We start from the raw sequence: 18,336 nt of genomic DNA, 5'->3' as shown, positions 1-18,336 counted from the left end.
TCTGAGCTTCGTGTGGGTCTCTAAAATAACTAACGTTAGGGGCGGAGATAAATAAATAAATATTAGCCTAATGGGTGTGCTTTCTGTGTGTGTGTGTGTGTGTGAGAGAGAGAGAGAGACTTCACTGCTCATTATGTGGTCCAACACTTTCACACACACACACACACACAGCAGCTCACTACTTGCAACAATTGTATCAAGTAAATTGCAACAACCCGAAACTGCCCAAGATGTCTGCGATATTGCAACAACAAAGTGTCAATGGCCTGAAATATGCCAACCCAGGCCCGGTGCCAGGACGAAGTGGCTGACAAGCAGGTGAATTCCAGTTGTCAACAGCTGATTTTTATTTCTTTGTGAAAAAACCGAAACTAGCCAGGCTTGTAGACCCGGCAGCAGCGGGCCTTTTTTCGGTGGCATGGTAGCTAGTCTATGCTACTGCTTTCTGTTCAATATATTATAAAGATAATGTCGGCTGATACATGCAGTGGCTTCTTCTTCCACGTGGTTTAGAACGTTTGCGGCTCGCGCGCCCTCAACAGGAACAGGCAATATTCTACTGCGCACCATGGTGGCTTGGTGGTGAAGAGCAGCCATAGTGTCATTCACGAGAGAATATGGTGCGTTTAGTTCTTTTGAAAAAAAAAAAGAAAAAGTTTCTTTTAGCCTGTTTATCTCGTTAACGTAAATAATACTCATTACATTGAAAAATGCATTATTTGTGATTTAAATAATGGTTGTTGGTAATGTATTAGCGACCCCCCACAGATCTATGATTTTACTGCTTTCATGGGAGCTCAGACCCCTCCTTATGGGAGCTCAGCTCCCGCTGGCTCCCACATAACTGGGACCCTGGATTTACCCCAAGACCACAGTATAGACTCAGCTCTTGCATGAGTTACAATCTCTGGAGACTTTTTCACAATGCAGATGCATAATGTCTATGGTAATTTTATTAAACCTGACTGCACTATTTTACTTGAGCAACTAATAAGGTGTGTTGATCTTACTGGCACTGAAGTGAAGTGTTTTACAGAAGGCTGTATGTTTCTTCTTCTGTTATGTCCATCTGTGTTGTCACCACGATGTTAAGCATATCAAAAACCCATGTAATTTATATTTGGATCAAGTGGCAATTGAAGAATAATTATTGAAGAGTTTCATACTGATAAATGAGCATGAAGCTTCTAAATTAGAATAATATGTTTATAAAATCTCACTGGATAGATTTAGCTAAATGCATTAACCCCTTTTGCAGTTGTCATATCTGGTTATTCCTTGCCCATTTAGGTAGTGTTCTATTTAAGGCTTTATAATTCCAGATGTGAGCATCATAGACTTGGAAAATGGCCCAAATGAAGCGGGACACTTGTAGATAGTAGAATGGTGTGTAATTACAAAATAATTCCTCTTGTTTATTTCGCTATTCAGTGACCAGTGTGTTTCACCACGGTATTGGCATACTTTTGGGCTATTGTTGGCTTTATCTTGTCGCTATGATGAAATATGAATTTTTGGCAGTGAAAGAATATTTTCATGAACTCCCGGATGGACAGTATTTGTCCAATTTGTGACTCCAGTTGCAGATGAGACTGGGCGGGAGGTGCCTATTAAATGAGCAAACTGCATGACCATGCTGGTGCTTTTAAGCTCTGTATTTGGCATAGTTGTTGTGTATCATCTAATAAAGCTAGAACAGAGAGTTTATTGTTCCACTCATAGTTTGGTTGCAGCAGCACTGGATGTCTGACCTGAGCAATCTTAGAATGCGGGCCAGCCACTAGGGGGGTTACGCGAAAGGGTAGAAATTGAACCTCCTTTACTTTTGGTAGGAAAAGATATGATGTAGGCAAGCACCAAGTGATTTTTCATTTGATTTTATTTTTTAATACTGAATTTCAGTAGTTATACTGTATGGGATCTGTTTAAGCTTATATAATAATTTCCCAAAAAGTAGTTATAAATAAAACAAATTATTAATGATTATTAATCACACTTAATGCAATGAGGATTTGTGTACTTTAAATTATCAGGCCCTGCATCAAACACAACATATTTTGCATTTTTATGAACCATTACCCACGATGGAGAGACTGAATTGTTTTAATTTTCACATTTAATTCCCTCTCAGACAAAATATATTTTCATTTACATGCCAGTGCTTGTTTCTCAAGTTTTTTTTCTTTCTGTCAGGTAGGTTTCATTCATTTCAGACACAAACTAGATAAGAAGAATGTACACTCACTAGAGAAACAACTCCACAGCCAACCAGTCACTGTACATTTTTTACATTACATTACAGACATTTAGCAGATTCTCTTATCCAGAGCAACGTACACATATTGTACATAACATTTAGATTGCATCCATTTATACAGCTGGATATGTGCTGATGCAATGCAGGCTAAGTAGGCTACCTTGCCGAAGGGTACAACACCAGCACCCTACCTAGGAATATAACCTAGGTTACAAGCCCAGTTCCCTAACCATCACACTACAGCGACATGCCTATGTTGTGTAGAATACTGCACACCACAAACAAAGCACTGACTTTCTGAGGGCTATATTGTTAAGGTCTGCTTTCTGACCCAAATCTGACAAGCCTGAAGGCACGCTGTGATTTTGTATCTGACCTGAGTGAACGCTCAAATATGGCCATTGTAAATTTGCTCGTTCAGCATAATGGTACCCCACAAAAAAACTTTAAGCTCTGTTTAGTGCCATTGTTGCTGCCGTTGTATCCCTGAACAGGGTACTTTGCTTGAATTTCAAAAAGCTATCTTTCTGGATAAGAATGCTAAATGCCTGTAATGTTGTCAGTAATAATTGGCTGGAAGTGTTGCTCAGCACTGTTCTGCGATTTCAAGCGGCTTTCCTGCAGGAAGCACTGCATTGGTTTCTATTGTGCTGCATGGTGTATTTGGCTTGTTATTGGCTTGACACAATGGGGCTATATTGGGTTTGGGCTTGTTCAAGTCGGGCTGTAAAGACGTTGGGATTCGGCAGGTTCGGTCCTCATTTCGAGCCTGATGCAGACCTCTACTATGTGGTAACGTACCAACTGACTTGGTGAGTTTAAACCTGCCCTGTGTAGGTTTTGAATCGTAAATGCACTATTGACCACCAAACCTAGGGAGTACCAGATGTTTCTACTGATGCGCCACCTGTCGTTGCGTCCAACCCATGGTGACGCAGACGGGTTTACCGCAGAACAAAAAACAAACAGACCGGGCGCACGCAACAAGTACCTGAACATGGGACATGAATATCACCAATGAACAGACGTGTTTGCTCTTACATTGTCATGCCCATGTTTGCTCAGTCTGAGCAAACATGGAATTTATTATATGTAGCACAAGCCATTAACGCCTATAGCCATTTCAGCAGTCACATTTTGCCCCAGGGTCAGACTGTTTGTTACAGGGTGAATGATGAGGGAAATGAGTAAGGGAATGGGTAAGGGAAACGTACTGCAAACCGACCAGTAACTCTGGTCCCTATCCGCCTATCCAAATCTAACTGAAAGCCGACTAGTCTTCAAAGGGTATTGGGCGCGGGGCGGCTTTGAACGCTGCACTTTGAACAGTTCACCCATAGTTTAAAACCAAAAGTCTGAATAGCATATCCCCAACAGAGTGTTAAATCTCCATCCAGAGTACCTTCAAAAATAATACAGGAAAAATAACAAAGCAAAATAACAAAGTTGTGTCCCAACGGAAGGATTTTTAATCCAGCTGGGAACACATTAACCAACCAGAGCGCTATACAGTGAGCAGGGGGCAAAACGAGAGTCGAGGCTGAGAACGAGTGAATAGGCACACCCGAAATCCAATCAGTGAACAAAGGAGTGGGGCCAGGAAAGAATCGGAATCAAAAACGAGAGCAAATTGTCAGTAACGTGGAATCGAGGGGACAAACAAACCTGAAGGGTTAAGGCAAGGGAACGAGTCAGTGGTCAAACACAGGTCGGGTCGAATACGTGAAGTCAAATGAAGACTCACTATACACAACACGCCAAGCACGGGTTCGAAGAGATAGTCACCACTGGTAAGTGGCAAACGGCGACTTTTTCAAGCTGAGTAACCAAAGACGGAAACGGCCAATCAGATGACGAACTTGGAAAGACTAAAAACACACGCAACAGAGACGAATGTAAACAAAACTTACGACAAGGAGTCATAACACCCTCTTTCAGTGCACAGAACAGTTCAGGAACCCGCCATACCCAGATCTATTGGGAACCTTGTTAGTTTTACATTTTATTTTTTCCCATTTTAGGATTTTACACATTATTAGTAACATTACTTTATAACTTTTTTTTTTTGAATAATCAAATTACATATTTTTACTGATTTTATCTATTTTTTTTACCTTTCATAAGTGCGTTTCTGATATGTAAACATGACAAGAGTAACAAAAACACCACTTAAGCACAATTTCAATAAAGTACTTCCTTATCAGTGCTTTACATTATAAAATAAAGTGCTTGGAGAAATTAATTCATTAATTTCAAAATAAAAACAATAAAGAACAAAAATAAAATTAGATAATAGAATCACTAATCTCAACTAAAAGTCTCTGGTTTTTAAATCGACAAGTGAATCTGACAAGTTCATGCTCTCTGTGAGAGACATCTCCATTAAATTGCAAAACAGCCAGCCTTCTTCTGTAGGAAAATTTTGAGACTCCCCATGATTGAGATGACGTCACATGTTAAAATTAGGGTATTCCCATCAATGTTGATCAAACTGTTTCCTCCAAACTCTCGATGCTGCATGATAAAAATATATCACATGTATAACTATACACTAATATAATCAATATGTAATCCAATAAACCTATGTCAGTAGTTGCAGCTAAGCTTATGGAAACGCAAGAAACCACAGTATACACTGTAGAAAAAAGCAAATGCAGAAAGCTTAAAAAAAAACATACTTACTCAGCAGAAAACTAACACTACATTATTGCCAAGTAAAAAGGCTAGAAGGTGAATATTCTTCCAAAACTAACACTACTTTATTGCCAAGTAAAGATGCTAGAAGGCGAATATTTTTCCAAAACTAACACAACGCTATTGAAGTGCTAGAAGACAACGTTTTTACAGTGACCCCTTATATATAGAAAAGTACAGGAGGCTATAAATCCTGAAACTTGTATGCTTAAAGAAACATTTGAATATATATAGAAAAGTACAGGAGACTATAAATCCTGAAACTTGTATGCTTAAAGAAACATTACAGAATGAAGACTAAGATTTGTATAAAGGAAAGTTGGGGCAACAGTTCACAATAATGTTATCATCTAAAGAACAGAAAATCATTGTGGTGGCAAAAAGGTCAGGTCAACCCAAGAGCAGGAAAATCAAAATCATTGTGGTGCCAAGAAGACCAGATGGCTGATATTTTTAGAAATGTGTTAAGGGGAGTTGTGGGGTACATTTGTGTATAAAATGTATGTGAAACTGACAATTTGTGCACCTGTGCAATAAAGTCTAACTTTTCTGAAGAGCTTGCTGCTGTGGTGTCTTTTCCCTCGTGAAATTGTTTTCTACAGATTGGCGTTGAAGTCTGTCGGTTCCTAGACACGACACTTCCATAACAGTGTTTGCAGGACTGAATAAATTCATTTCTGATAAAAAAAAATGAGCAAACAAATTAAATATTTCAACAAAAAAATAAATAAATAAATGAAATAGTAGACTCATTGTCCTCTCCTTTGAGTATGCCTATGCATACCCGTACCCTGTGTCACCATGGTTGTTACTCCATATAACATTCCAAACTCAGTTTGTGCTGATTACTACCTCAGTCTAGTTTGAATGTAGTTGAGCCACTTTTTCAAAGTAGTGTTAAAGGTGTTTAAAGACACTGGTCCAACAGAAAGATTCAGCAGAGAAATGTATGCACCGTGTGAAATTGGTTTTAGTTTGACAAACTACTTTTTATTAGAGGCGTTAAGATTTAATTTCACTTCCTTCATTGTGAAGTAGATAGAAGCTTTGGTGAAGCTTTAGAGTAGATTCCCCAATGCTATTGGTATGAATAAAATCCTCTAAAATCTTACAAGTTTTGTTTTATTTGATAAACGTCAATAATATAATAATCAAATGAAAATTGATTTGTTAAAAAAAAAATTCAAACAGCTGTACATCTAATTTATCGTTAAATGACGAATAGCCACTGTCTATTGCCTATCAAAATGTCCAAAACACTGCAATTGTGGTTGTCAGTAGTTTCATCAAAGGCAATGGAGAATTTGCCGCAGGCTTTAGTCAGGACGGCCTGCTTATGGGCCTCAGGACCCAGATTCACTCTGCAGCTGAAAAATGTCTCAATACCAGTTTTTTTCCTTCCACAGTGACACAGATACGACTATTTCAATTCAATGTGAACAGCAAAAAAAGCTGTATGGAGTCTCATTTTTACACATCCAATCCAGGCGACATTGGTGTGTGGTAGCTAGTGCTAGTCTGATTCTCAGGGATGTGACTTGAAATTAGATTTTTTTTTTTCCGTTTAAAGCGTACATCACAATCTTCAGACGGTTGTCATTACTTTGAACTCCCAATGCCTCTGGGGAAAAAATGAAGAAATAGCCAGGCCGTAGTCAAACATGCATTTACAACGCCTTCAGTGGGCGCCGGAATTAACAAATGAATTTTTTATAAACCTGTTCTGCCCACATGCAGCCCATCCCTAATGAGACATGGTATCACACGGAAGCAAGCAAGCCAAGATGCGTGAGCCAGGTGGATCTTTTTAAGGCGCCAGTTTTTCTCTGTCACCTACACAATGCACGCACGAATTCCTCTGACACATTGTTTTTGTAAATAGATTTTTACTCATAACACACACATTTTTTTTTTTAAATCGCTTTTGTAATACATTCATACTCTCTGGGTCCACCCTCCGCCCTTCCCTTAATTTTAGTTTACTTCATGTTTGTATTCATTATCAGCCTATTTGAATTGTTTAATCAAGTGTAAATATCAATACGATTTTATGAATGCAGCCTATCAGTGTGGAATCATGTAATTCCTTTAAAGTTGAAATTTCTTTTAACTTGAATTTTAAAATACAGCCTTTGAGTGAACTCAATTTCAAGTTGACATTTTCATTTTTGCATTATACTGGGGTAGGCTATGTTTATGAAAGTGTGTTTCTGTACATTTTGTCGATTCGTTGGTTTTGGACATGTTACATTTATACAGACCGGGACATAATATTTTTTGGTTACCTAGCATCCAATTCCTGCTAGAATACATCTGAAAACTCTTCAAGGACAGATAACTTTTTTAAATTATGTATGATTTGATTTATTATAAATAAGAATACACCCTTATACCCAAAAATTTACTTCCAGAACAGATTTTTACTTAGCTCGCTCAAAAACAGTACTTAAAAAATATATCCCGCATAGGTTATCATATTGCTCCATTCCTGTGGGAGGTGATAGAGGACTGAGCTGCACAGGTACGAACCTGAAATAGCTACGACAGCCATATTGTGCATTAAGTTATTGACTGTGTTGAAAATATTAGGAATTAGAAATTCAGTGAAAATGTGATGGATAGTGGGGTGGCCACTGGGGTGGCCAGGCTTCTGTGCAGGGTGGCTGCGCCGCCCCCCCACCCCACCCCCAAAAGAAAATTAATAAAAAATTGGCCCCTTGGAGTAAAATCCCTAATCAATACAGCAAGGTGTTCATAACATTTCATGAGAAACATCTGGAATTTATTTATCTGAAACTGAGAACCGGTTCTGGAATCCATTCTCCATTTCAGACCAACTGCGGAACACTATAAATCACTAGTCAATTCAAAAGTTTACGAGCAAGGGGAGCCAGTTAGAGATGTGTGCAGCATTAATTATTCATTACAATTATGAATAATAATTATTAGTTATGGCGTTAGTGAATATACTATAACATTAGCTATGTTTTGTAAAATCTCACATATAAAATATAATAATGTGTGGATTGACGGATGGAGGGACCGATGGGTTTGCAGCAAGTGATGTATTCACACTGAGCATGAATAACAGAATGTGAATGCCTGTGCTCGACTTGCAGGTGCACTTTTTTTTTCATTTGTAGCAGGTCGTGCTGGTTTTGAAGAATTACCTGGAAGTGCAGGCATGGAACCTGTTCTGCCTACTTGCCCTGGCTGTAAATTCTGGTGGGGTGCCAGGTGCCTTACATCTTGTTGTGGTTTCTGACAAGATATTGGGTGGAGCACGCCCGAAACTGTGGTTTCCAACGACTGCTGAGCTTGGGGTTCTGAGAAGGTGCTTGGGGAAAGTTCCAACTGGTCAAGGGAACATCCTCCCCCTGTAAAATTTCCCACTCCTCCATGCCAGGGCCATTTCAGCCCAGGTTGAACCCAGGATAGAACAGTGGGAGACTTTATGATTTTCTGTACATGATGGCCAGCTGATTCGTCCATTTTTATCTCGTGTATCCTTGCCTGGTGGTGCGAAATCTTGGCAGCTGTTCTTAATTCCCCACGTTGCACGTTTAGATTGCTTAACCCGTTTTATTTAGCTAGATTAACTATCTGGCTTGCTGGGCACAAGACAGTCTGCAGAAGGTCGGCTATTTTAATTTTTGTTTTTTTGATTTGCTGCTGCTAATGCAACTTTTGCTTGTAGCTTGTGAACTAGCTTACACACAATGGGACAGCACAGCTGGGACAGCACCCCTGGGACAGCACCCCTGGGACAGCACCGCTGGGACAGCACCGCTGGGACAGCACCCCTGGGACAGCACAGCTGGGACAGCACCCCTGGGACAGCACAGCTGGGACAGCACCCCTGGGTGCGTTTTGTAGGGCATTCTCACCATTTACGGCACTCGCTGCATTTTATATATGTTCTGTACACAGGCACGGTGCATGATGTGTGCAGTCCGGCTGGAAACATTAAGTACAATATTTTTACTGTATTAAAGTACTGTATTAAAAGTGATTTGGATGTTTTGTAGAACATTTGACTGTATTGTGTTCTATATGTTGGGGAAGTGAGGATTATGTGAAATATGTTTAATTTCTGAATCCAGCATTTTTAACCAGTTAACACCCTCATTTTACGTCCAGAACTCTGAATAACGAACACAGGCATATCAACTGTTAAAACCACTCACTTATCCAACATGTAAAATAAATTTAGTTATGAAATATATCAATTATTAATATTAATCGCCAAATTCGTTGATAGGCAGAGCAACCTGTTGGATCAACCTTTATTAAACGTACAACTCACAACCACATTCAAATTAAGAAATGTATTAAGTTACAACAAATATTCACGTTCAAACTAAAGACGAGGTTGAACTACCTTAAATATAACAAATGATTCAGACATGGACACAGTCACACAAGAAATTAATGAAAAAACAAATACCAAACAACGATTTCTTCAAAAATAGTCCCAGATCAAGATCATAGTCCAAAAACCAAAAGACAGCCAACTATTCCAAAAAAATCAGGGATGAAAATGTAAAAATACCAGGTGAGCTGTTACACAAAAATGTCTGATTCTGCGTGCACCAAACACCACACACCATAGAAAATAAATAGATAAAACACCAGGTTTTATTTATTTGTTTTATTTATTTTATCTTTAGTTTTAGTGGTTTTTGTAATTATTGGAATCTTGAGTACTTTTATTTATTTTATGTATTTTATTTATTTTATTATGTTTGTCTACTGTCTGTGTTGTTTCTAAATTGTGTCAAGATGGATGACTCTACTGCAAACCAAATCTACCTACGGGTACAATAAAGTGACCTGAACCTGAACATAACACCAGGCCCTGAAGCAAGGTTTCAGATTCCTCAGATGCTCAACAGTAGATTTCTACCACAGTATGTCCACTGCAACAGATGTTACTGGCTGAGTTTAAGCCACCAAGAACTCTTTCTTCCTCCTGATTTTGACTCTTGCTCTAACTGTACCTCTAACTCTGACTGACTAGATAAAGAAAAGCCCCAATTTTTGAGGGAGGGGGGCGTGGTTGAAAGTGTCGGGATGAATGTCTTGAATGAAAAAAGAAAATGTACATAATAAGGTGGTCATATGTTTTTGGAAGCATGGCTAAGCACTACAATATTGTTATTAAAGGATTCCTGGTTTTAAGCCCTTTATAAAAGGATTAATCATGCCTATGTTTGGAGGTTATCCCACCGCTCAGCTATCAAGGAAAGAAATGTGGAAGTTCGTGACAAGAGATCAGTTTTCATAGACAAATAATTGCTCAGCAATTGCAATCTCCACCTTCAGGCTAAATATTTTCCATGTAATTAAACCAGATTGTTTAGTCACACGGAAAATAGTAATCAGATCGTACCACGTTGGTTTCCACTTTTAACTGAAGCTAACTCTAAAAATTGAGATTTCAACAACCAGAACTCAACAACCATTACCTAATATGAACATTAAGATTTTTACTTAGTGATTTCAATTAGATTTCACAGATAGCATTAAAATTTCAGATCACAAGGAACATTCATGTATATAGCATCTCATAAAAAACACGTTTTCAACGTACAAAAATGCCAAGTTACTCAAAAGTATTGATATGACGCCAAGTTACGGTACTACAAACAATATAGGCTATCTTGCCTCACCGAAATTTCATAACATGTATTCCAAAGCAATGCTACCCAATATTTCCTCAGTTCTTTCAAGTCACTTGGCCCTTCATTCATTGTGTGAATTTGTACAGTCTGATGAGCGTGTACGTTTAGCAGTTTCAGTTTGCTATATATGTAAAACAGTGGCTGTGACAAATGGTGCAGTGGCGTAATTGTAAACGCATCAGAAAAGGTGAAATATGGCCAGTGTGGCTATGTAGGCTACTCACGGATTTGACGGGCATCCAACAAGCCTTGATTGACAAAAGAATCAGCAAGCCCGTAGAATTAGAGCTGCCTAGGTCGCAACTTGTGTACCCTTCTGTCCTGCTCCGTTGTCTGTTATTTCGTGAAGATGCACTTTTAGTGTTTGTAAGGTTTATAAGGCATTTTGATAGGCTTATCTGCAGGTAGGAATCCTCTTTGCTGTTTTGTTAAGCTAGAACCGGAAAAGGTGATAGTGGAGAATAGGAGCAGACGCATATGTCCCAGCAGGCTTTGCATATGAGAAAATAATAATAAGTGTGAGATAAATTAGGCGAAAATGATGAAATTGCGTAGTTGAAACAATATGTTTTTTAGCAGAATGGGCATGTAGGTGAAGGTTGACATGATCACAGACTATAGTGCGAAGTAAATGAAGTGACCATGAGCGAGCTTAGTTTCCTCATCAAATGGTATATATAACAGTCTGTATTTAACATTACTTGTTGAAGTGGAGTTTTAAATAATGTGTGCAATCTATTGCACTAATGTGTTTTTCTCATGTTCAGTGCTAGTAGTTATACTTGAGTGAATCATGATTTTAAATGTAATGTTTTAATGCGAAGTTGCAGAACGTACATACGTAGTAATTGTTTGTAGCCTATGTGGCTAGATAGAGAACAGGGCGAGGTAACATGAATGTAGAAACGTGGCGTTTGCTGATATGAAGGTTTTGTACGGTAGCCAAGTGAAGAAATGTAGTTAGTAGAAATGGCACAGTGGTGAACTGGTGTAACTTTTTAATAAAAGGAATACATTTGCGTCATGAAATGCATATGGATGGCCGTGAGTGAGTTTTGGTAAAGAAAATATAAGCGTAAGAAAATGTTAGTGTGAAAGAGGAAATGATCTGCCTGAGGGCGAGTCGGGATTCAAGCCTTAAACCGGAGGTTTATCAGTCTGTGACTTTGTTAGTGCAGCACCATGCCATAGCTATGCAATGCGTGAAATATCATTAGCAAACCTGCCGATGGTTTTAAAGAAGAACACAGGCCAGTAAGCACAGAAGAGCTCCCGTTGAATCCATATGGCTTAGCAATATTGTAAACGGTTAATAACTGAACGTACAGACGGTAAGTCATAATGCATACGGCTTAGCAATATTGTAGCCGGTTAATAACTGAACGGTGGCATACCTGCCATCCCAATATAGTCACTCAGGTTCTTTGACCAATGAATTTCCTCCAGAGGGCAATAAAGCCATAACACTTTCAAGGAAGAGAAAACTTTCCTGGAAGACCTCTGGAGTGACCCTACTTGCCCAAGATATTTACCTTGATGTTTGTGGAGCGAGGAGGGAGCTAGAGATACATTCCTATGGTCACACAAATTAAATTGTCTGTTTCTCAAGGGTGATAATGGCGCCACGGATAGCTGCCTCGGTGTGTTGACCAAAACAAATTCCTCGTATGTGTAAACCTACTTGGCAATAAAACCTGATTCTGATTCTGATAATCTGAAAACTACCGATCCAAAATATACCTCAATATAAGTATATACACTCCTGGGCAAAGAAAATGGAGTACAAGCATTGTTTTTCCTGAATATTTTTTCCATTGAGTTCAACAGGAAAATTAATCAGGAGAAACAATGCTTGTAGTATCTACTGCATATCTGGCAGCAGCACAGTGGTTTGAGGCTCATTTGATACCTTGGACCCTTGAAGCCATTTAGCCAACAAATGTGTTCCATACTGTATCAGCATGATTTACAGCTGAATCCAGTCCCATCCCCCAATTCCCATAGAGATCCATTCAAATGCAAAGAGTTTTTGTATCGCTTGTAGTACAACCTGAAAAATCCACATGAGCAGCCTCCCTCTCCTCTGTCCTGATTCTTCTAGACCTCTCCACTGCATTTGACACTGTGGAGCACTCTATCCTCCTGTCCTCCCTGGCAGCAACAGGGATCTGCGGCACAGTCCTTGACTGGATTGAGTCTTACCTCTCTGACCATTCCTTCCAGGTTGCCTGGGCGGGTAAGGTATCACCACCCCGTCCCCTCGCCACCGGAGTTCCCCAGGGCTCAGTCCTCGGCCCCCTTCTCTTCTCCTTATACACAAGATCCCTTGGCCCTGTAATATGCCCATGGCTTGTCCTATCACTCCTATGCCGACGACACAGAGCTGGATGGACAATCACCACCTGAAGCTCAACCCGGGAAAGACAGAGCTAATCTTTATTCCTGCTGTATCCTCTCCCCTCCTCGACTTTTCCATTTCCCTAGGGGACACCTTAGTGACATCATCACCCTGTGCCAAGAATCTCAGAGTGGTGATGGACAACAGGCTGTCCCTCTCCAAGAACATCGCAGCAGTAAGCCGGGCATGCAGATTTTTCCTGTATAACATCCGGAGAATCCGCCCCTTTCTCACCACCTACTCAACCCAGCTCCTGGTCCAAGCAATGGTTCTATCCTGCCTGGACTACTGCAACTCTCTTCTGGCTGGACTACCGGCATCTGCCACCAGACCCCTGCAACTCATTCAGAATGCTGCTGCTCGTCTGGTCTTCAACCTCCCCAGACACTCCCACATCACTCCCCTGCTCACTACCCTCCACTGGCTGCCTGTTATAGCTCACATCAAATTTAAAACATTGGTCCTAGCATACCAGGCAGTCAAGGGATCAGCCCCTGCATACCTCCACAAGATATTCAAACTCTACATGCCAGCCAGATCCCTCCGTTCTGCTACCTCAGGACGCCTAGCACCTCCCCCTCTTCGCACCTGCACTTCCAGAACACGTCTCCTGTCTGTTCTGGCCCCACGATGGTGGAATGACCTCCCCGTGGAGGTCAGAAGAGCTGAGACACTGACCCATTTTAAACAACGACTGAAGACTCACCTCTTCAGGCTGCACCTCTCCCCATCCCTCCCTACCCCCCTGTAAATGACTGTAAGCTTAGGGTTGTAACTAGGCAGCTGTTTCATAGGTGACTTAGGTGCATTAACTGTCTTAAATACTGCTTGTATTTTTTCCATAGACTGCGTTGTTGCCGTTCTCGTTGTGTTAGTGTTAATCAGTTTAACCTTCAGGGTCCAAGTTGAACTATGCGGTTGTTCCCTGCACTTGGACCGGTACTTCTCTCTAGGGGTTTCATCATACTTGTTCCTGGTTATGGTTATACACTTTGTTGTACGTCGCTCTGGATAAGAGCGTCTGCCAAATGCCTCTAATGTAATGTAATGTAATAAGATATCCAGACTTCTGATAATGTTGATAGGTCACAGACATCAGGAAGTCATGGCATGCAAATGATATGTAACCAAATACAAAGCATGACTCTTTTATTTGACATTATGTTAACTTGTCTACTGCATAAGTGAATTTCCCTGTTCCTAGCTTTTCCCCAAACAGTTCACTGCAGCTAAAGTAAACAAGCAAATGGTGGCACAGGAGGTCTCGGGAGTGCATTTGTTTAATTCTTGCTAATATTCTGACCAATGATTTGTTGTTAAGACCATTAAAAGCTTACTTTTTTGGCCCATTTTGGGCTTGGCCAATTTTTTTTTGCCCAGGAGTGTATATTGTCACTCACTTCTACCAATAACCTCTGTGGTCACTCGCCTTTCATTTCCCATTGCTTTGCAAACCGAGTCTCATCAAACATTAAACAAGGAAATTAATTCTTGTCCGGTCTGTGCGTGTAACAGCCTTGCTCGTCTTGACGTTGCAGGTGTACTTTTTGTATTTGTGGCAGGTTGCACCGGTTTTGAAGTCTCATCAAGAAATCCAGGCGTGGTACCTATTCTGCTTGCTTGGCCTTGTTGTGAATACTGGCAGGACATCAAGTGCCTTCCCTCCCACTGTGGTTTCACACAGGACTTTAGGTGGAGCAGTCACACGTTTACTAATCCATTGATTTACATCAAATACCAAACCTCCCATGTCATAAATGTTCTCAATTATTAAAATATTTATTATTATTTTTTTTATTATTATTATTATTGTTATTATTATTCAGTATGTCTACTAATTATTTATAAGAGTACTGAATAATAATTTTAAAAATATGGAGAATGTATTTGGATACTCACCTACATAAAATGGGAGGAAATCCTTCATCGAACATGTCCTCTGCTGAGGAGCCTATGAGAGCTGTCTCAGAGTCTCTGTTGGATTTGACCCCTTTCAGAGGAAAATTTCAGTCACCAGTGTGTGTTAGTTTAGGTCTTTGAAATGTTTTTCATAGATGTACCAAACTGAAATCAGTTCTGATCCTGTGTATGGAATCTAGTGTATCTAGTGCTCTTTAGATAGGGCTGTATAGACCTCTGGAGGTTGTCTCTGTGCCACGCTGGGCCATACTGGGGATTTGAGGTTTTTCCCATGTATGCTGTCACTAGGGAAGTGAGCCGCTCTCACCAATGATGCTGAATGTCAGGATGCTCTTGAGTGTTTCCCCCAAAACTCAGATTTAATGATGTTTGTGGCAAGCATCTCGTTCACATGTATTATTACAAAGCTAGTCATAACTCACTCGTATGTGTTCACCACTCAATGAGCTGAGCAGCGGATGAGTTGAGTTAGCAATAATACCGCAAAAGACTACCTTAACCTTAACTAGCGTCTATATTCAAATATGTATTATTATGCCAGAAAGGGAGTTCAAGTGCTGTCCACCAGGGGGCAGGGCTGGCACTGCACACAGGTATGGCAGCAGCCGTAGCTAATTATTGGGCCCAACTAGGGATGCAAATTTCGTGCAATTCTTTTAATCAATCATCTGCACCTTAATAAAGATTAACCGATAAGCTTAAAATCTATTTGGCCTATAAAAAACTACTCAAAATAGTTATTATAGTCAAATTAGTTGTATATATCAGAGATTTAAGACATGTCCCAACAATCATTTGAACAGAATTTTGCATTATGCATTAAAGCCACAAACAAAAATTATACAAACACAGATTCATGAGCCAAGAAATCTGCACAGTAGAAGAGGACTACTGACATTTCTGTTGACATTTATTCCTGATAGAACTGCCACCGGTATGGAGACAAAGGGTATTGCTTATTAATGCAGCTTATTCATTATTAACTATGTAATAAACAAATGAACCTCTTTAATCCTTTTTTATCATTCTGAAAACATTTGTAGCCACTAAGGCAGTCTTATATGAAAAAGAACACATCACCTGTTTCTTCAATAGTGCCTTTCGTATGCTAGTCATAGTGCAAGTGGTAGGCTGTTCGTTTAACAAAACAGCACCAAGTAAAGTAGGCCTCTTGATGTGAAGCGAACATTATCTGGGATAATTCTGGTGCGCAGTCTGTGGAAGGTGGGACCGGCAGCTGCGAAGACACAGATGTTCCGAGAATGGGCAAATAGCATTTCGCTAATATTACATTACATTACAGGCATTTAGCAGACACTCTTATCCAGAGCGACTTACACAACTTTTACATGGCATTTTACATCGTATCCATTTATACAGCTGGATATATACTGAAGCAATTTCGGTTAAGTACCTTGCTCAAGGGTACAACGGCAGCGTCCTACCCGGGAATCGAACCTGTGACCTTTCGGTTACAAGCCCAGTTCCTTACCCACTGTGCTCAGGTTAATCACGAAATACACAACACGCGCAAAATACTATTCTACATAGACAACAACATATCACAAAAAAAATATTAAATCTTAAATCTGTACCTGTGCCATAACTAGGTTTGTGTTGAAATGCAGTAGCTCTGAAAGTCTCCTGGATTTCGGCACCCACAAGAGCAGGGGTGGGCAATTCCAGTCCTGGAGGGCTGGTGTGTCTGCAGGCTTTTTGTTTCCGCCAGTTACTCTGGCTAAACAAGCTAATTGGCTGTATGCACCAACACTGGTTTATTGGTAGATTGGATCACAGTAAAGCGTCTCATATACGGACACAAGAACAGTCTTTGGCTGTCGTTCATGCGCCTATCAAGAAATGTGGCTAAAATGCTAGATGGCGTAAATGTTAGGGGTAATTAAGTAATTAAGGCCAGAAGTTGGCATGGAAACCAGAAACAGATATGGCCCTCATTGCCCACCCGTGCACAAGAGGATCTCCACCACAGTTGGAAGTGAAGTTCCTCTCCCTCCTCTTTGCTCCTGAAACTGGTAGGATCCCATTCATTGCAAACTGAGGAACCACAAAGTTCCCCACCAGTTGCAATGGGGGGAAATCATCACCATCTCTATGAAACAGTGTCAGCCTCCCTGAGGTCAGTTTTGTAAAGGTGGCATGTTTGCAAGTGCGTAACTTTAAGTTGAAATTCATAGACCCCAAAGAACAGCAACCCTCTATAGGGGTCAGGGGGCACACCCTCCTGGAAGAAATGCTTTGCAAGAACAGTGGTGAAATGACCATTTACACCGCATTCAAAGTGAAGAATGCTGCAGATTACTTATCAGTAAGGCTGGGTGTTTGTCACTGAAAATACTGGCTGAGGTTGCTGAGCAGTCATGGAAGTTGTTAAAAATCATGGAAAACTGAAAAAAGTGGAAGAAATGAAGTTTTGTGAAGCGCAGTGGTAGGAAATGATTGAAATAACATGCAAATGTAGCAACCGCAACCAGAGGTGGGTAACCTGGCTTCAAAGAGTAAAAAGACTGACCATTTATTTGCTCCACCACCATGCACTAAACCAGCTGATGACAATAATTAGTTCTCCTATCATGCTGAAGAGTTATGCTAATTAGAATCAGCTGGTTTAGTGCATGGTGGTGGAGCAAATACATGGTCAGTCTTTTTACTCTTTGAAGCCGGGTTACCCACCTCTGACCGCAACAGATGCTTGAAGTTTAAAAAAAAACCAATGGGCAGTTGCTACTCGGAACAGCACACAAGTGAAATACATTGGCAGGCTAATCACGTAATTCGGAAAGAAATGGCATGGCGTTTTGCCTTTAAACTTAGCAAAATGTTGCTGGGAAATAGAGCATGCTCAAATTGCATTGCTAAACTGAAACACGGTTACCATGTGTCCGTTGTTATTTCATTGAAGTTTGTTTTGGTGCAGTGTGTTGCACATTATGAGGTGGACGTTTTCGATGAGAGCCGGTTGTAACTGTCACGCTGTGACGGGTGCTGTCCTTCCGAACATCGACAGCTGACAAGGACGAGAACCGTGATCCCAGCGCATTCCGGAATCTGCACACATTGTCACACTTTGTTTGGAACAGGCTATTGTTAAAATGCCTGGGCCTATGCTAATAACACCGTAGGCTACGTTAAGGTTTCCAGTTGCTATTTCAAACCGCTGAGAAATGAGAAGGGAGAACCCTACAATGGTGGAAACCGTGGAAATGGCAAAAAATGGGGAAAGTCTGGAAATCCGCGGCGCCTGTGACCTCCATGACAAACACCCAGACATACTGATCACATCACGAAACCCATGTTTATTTCATAAAATATTTTTTCTAATCATCATGCAGCATTATTGGTGGGGTTATTTGGTCTGTTATATT

The sequence above is a fragment of the Anguilla rostrata genome, chromosome 17, assembly GCF_018555375.3.
Source record: "Anguilla rostrata isolate EN2019 chromosome 17, ASM1855537v3, whole genome shotgun sequence".
NCBI classification, from domain to species: domain Eukaryota; kingdom Metazoa; phylum Chordata; class Actinopteri; order Anguilliformes; family Anguillidae; genus Anguilla; species Anguilla rostrata.
Note: the sequence above shows the minus strand (reverse complement) of the source record.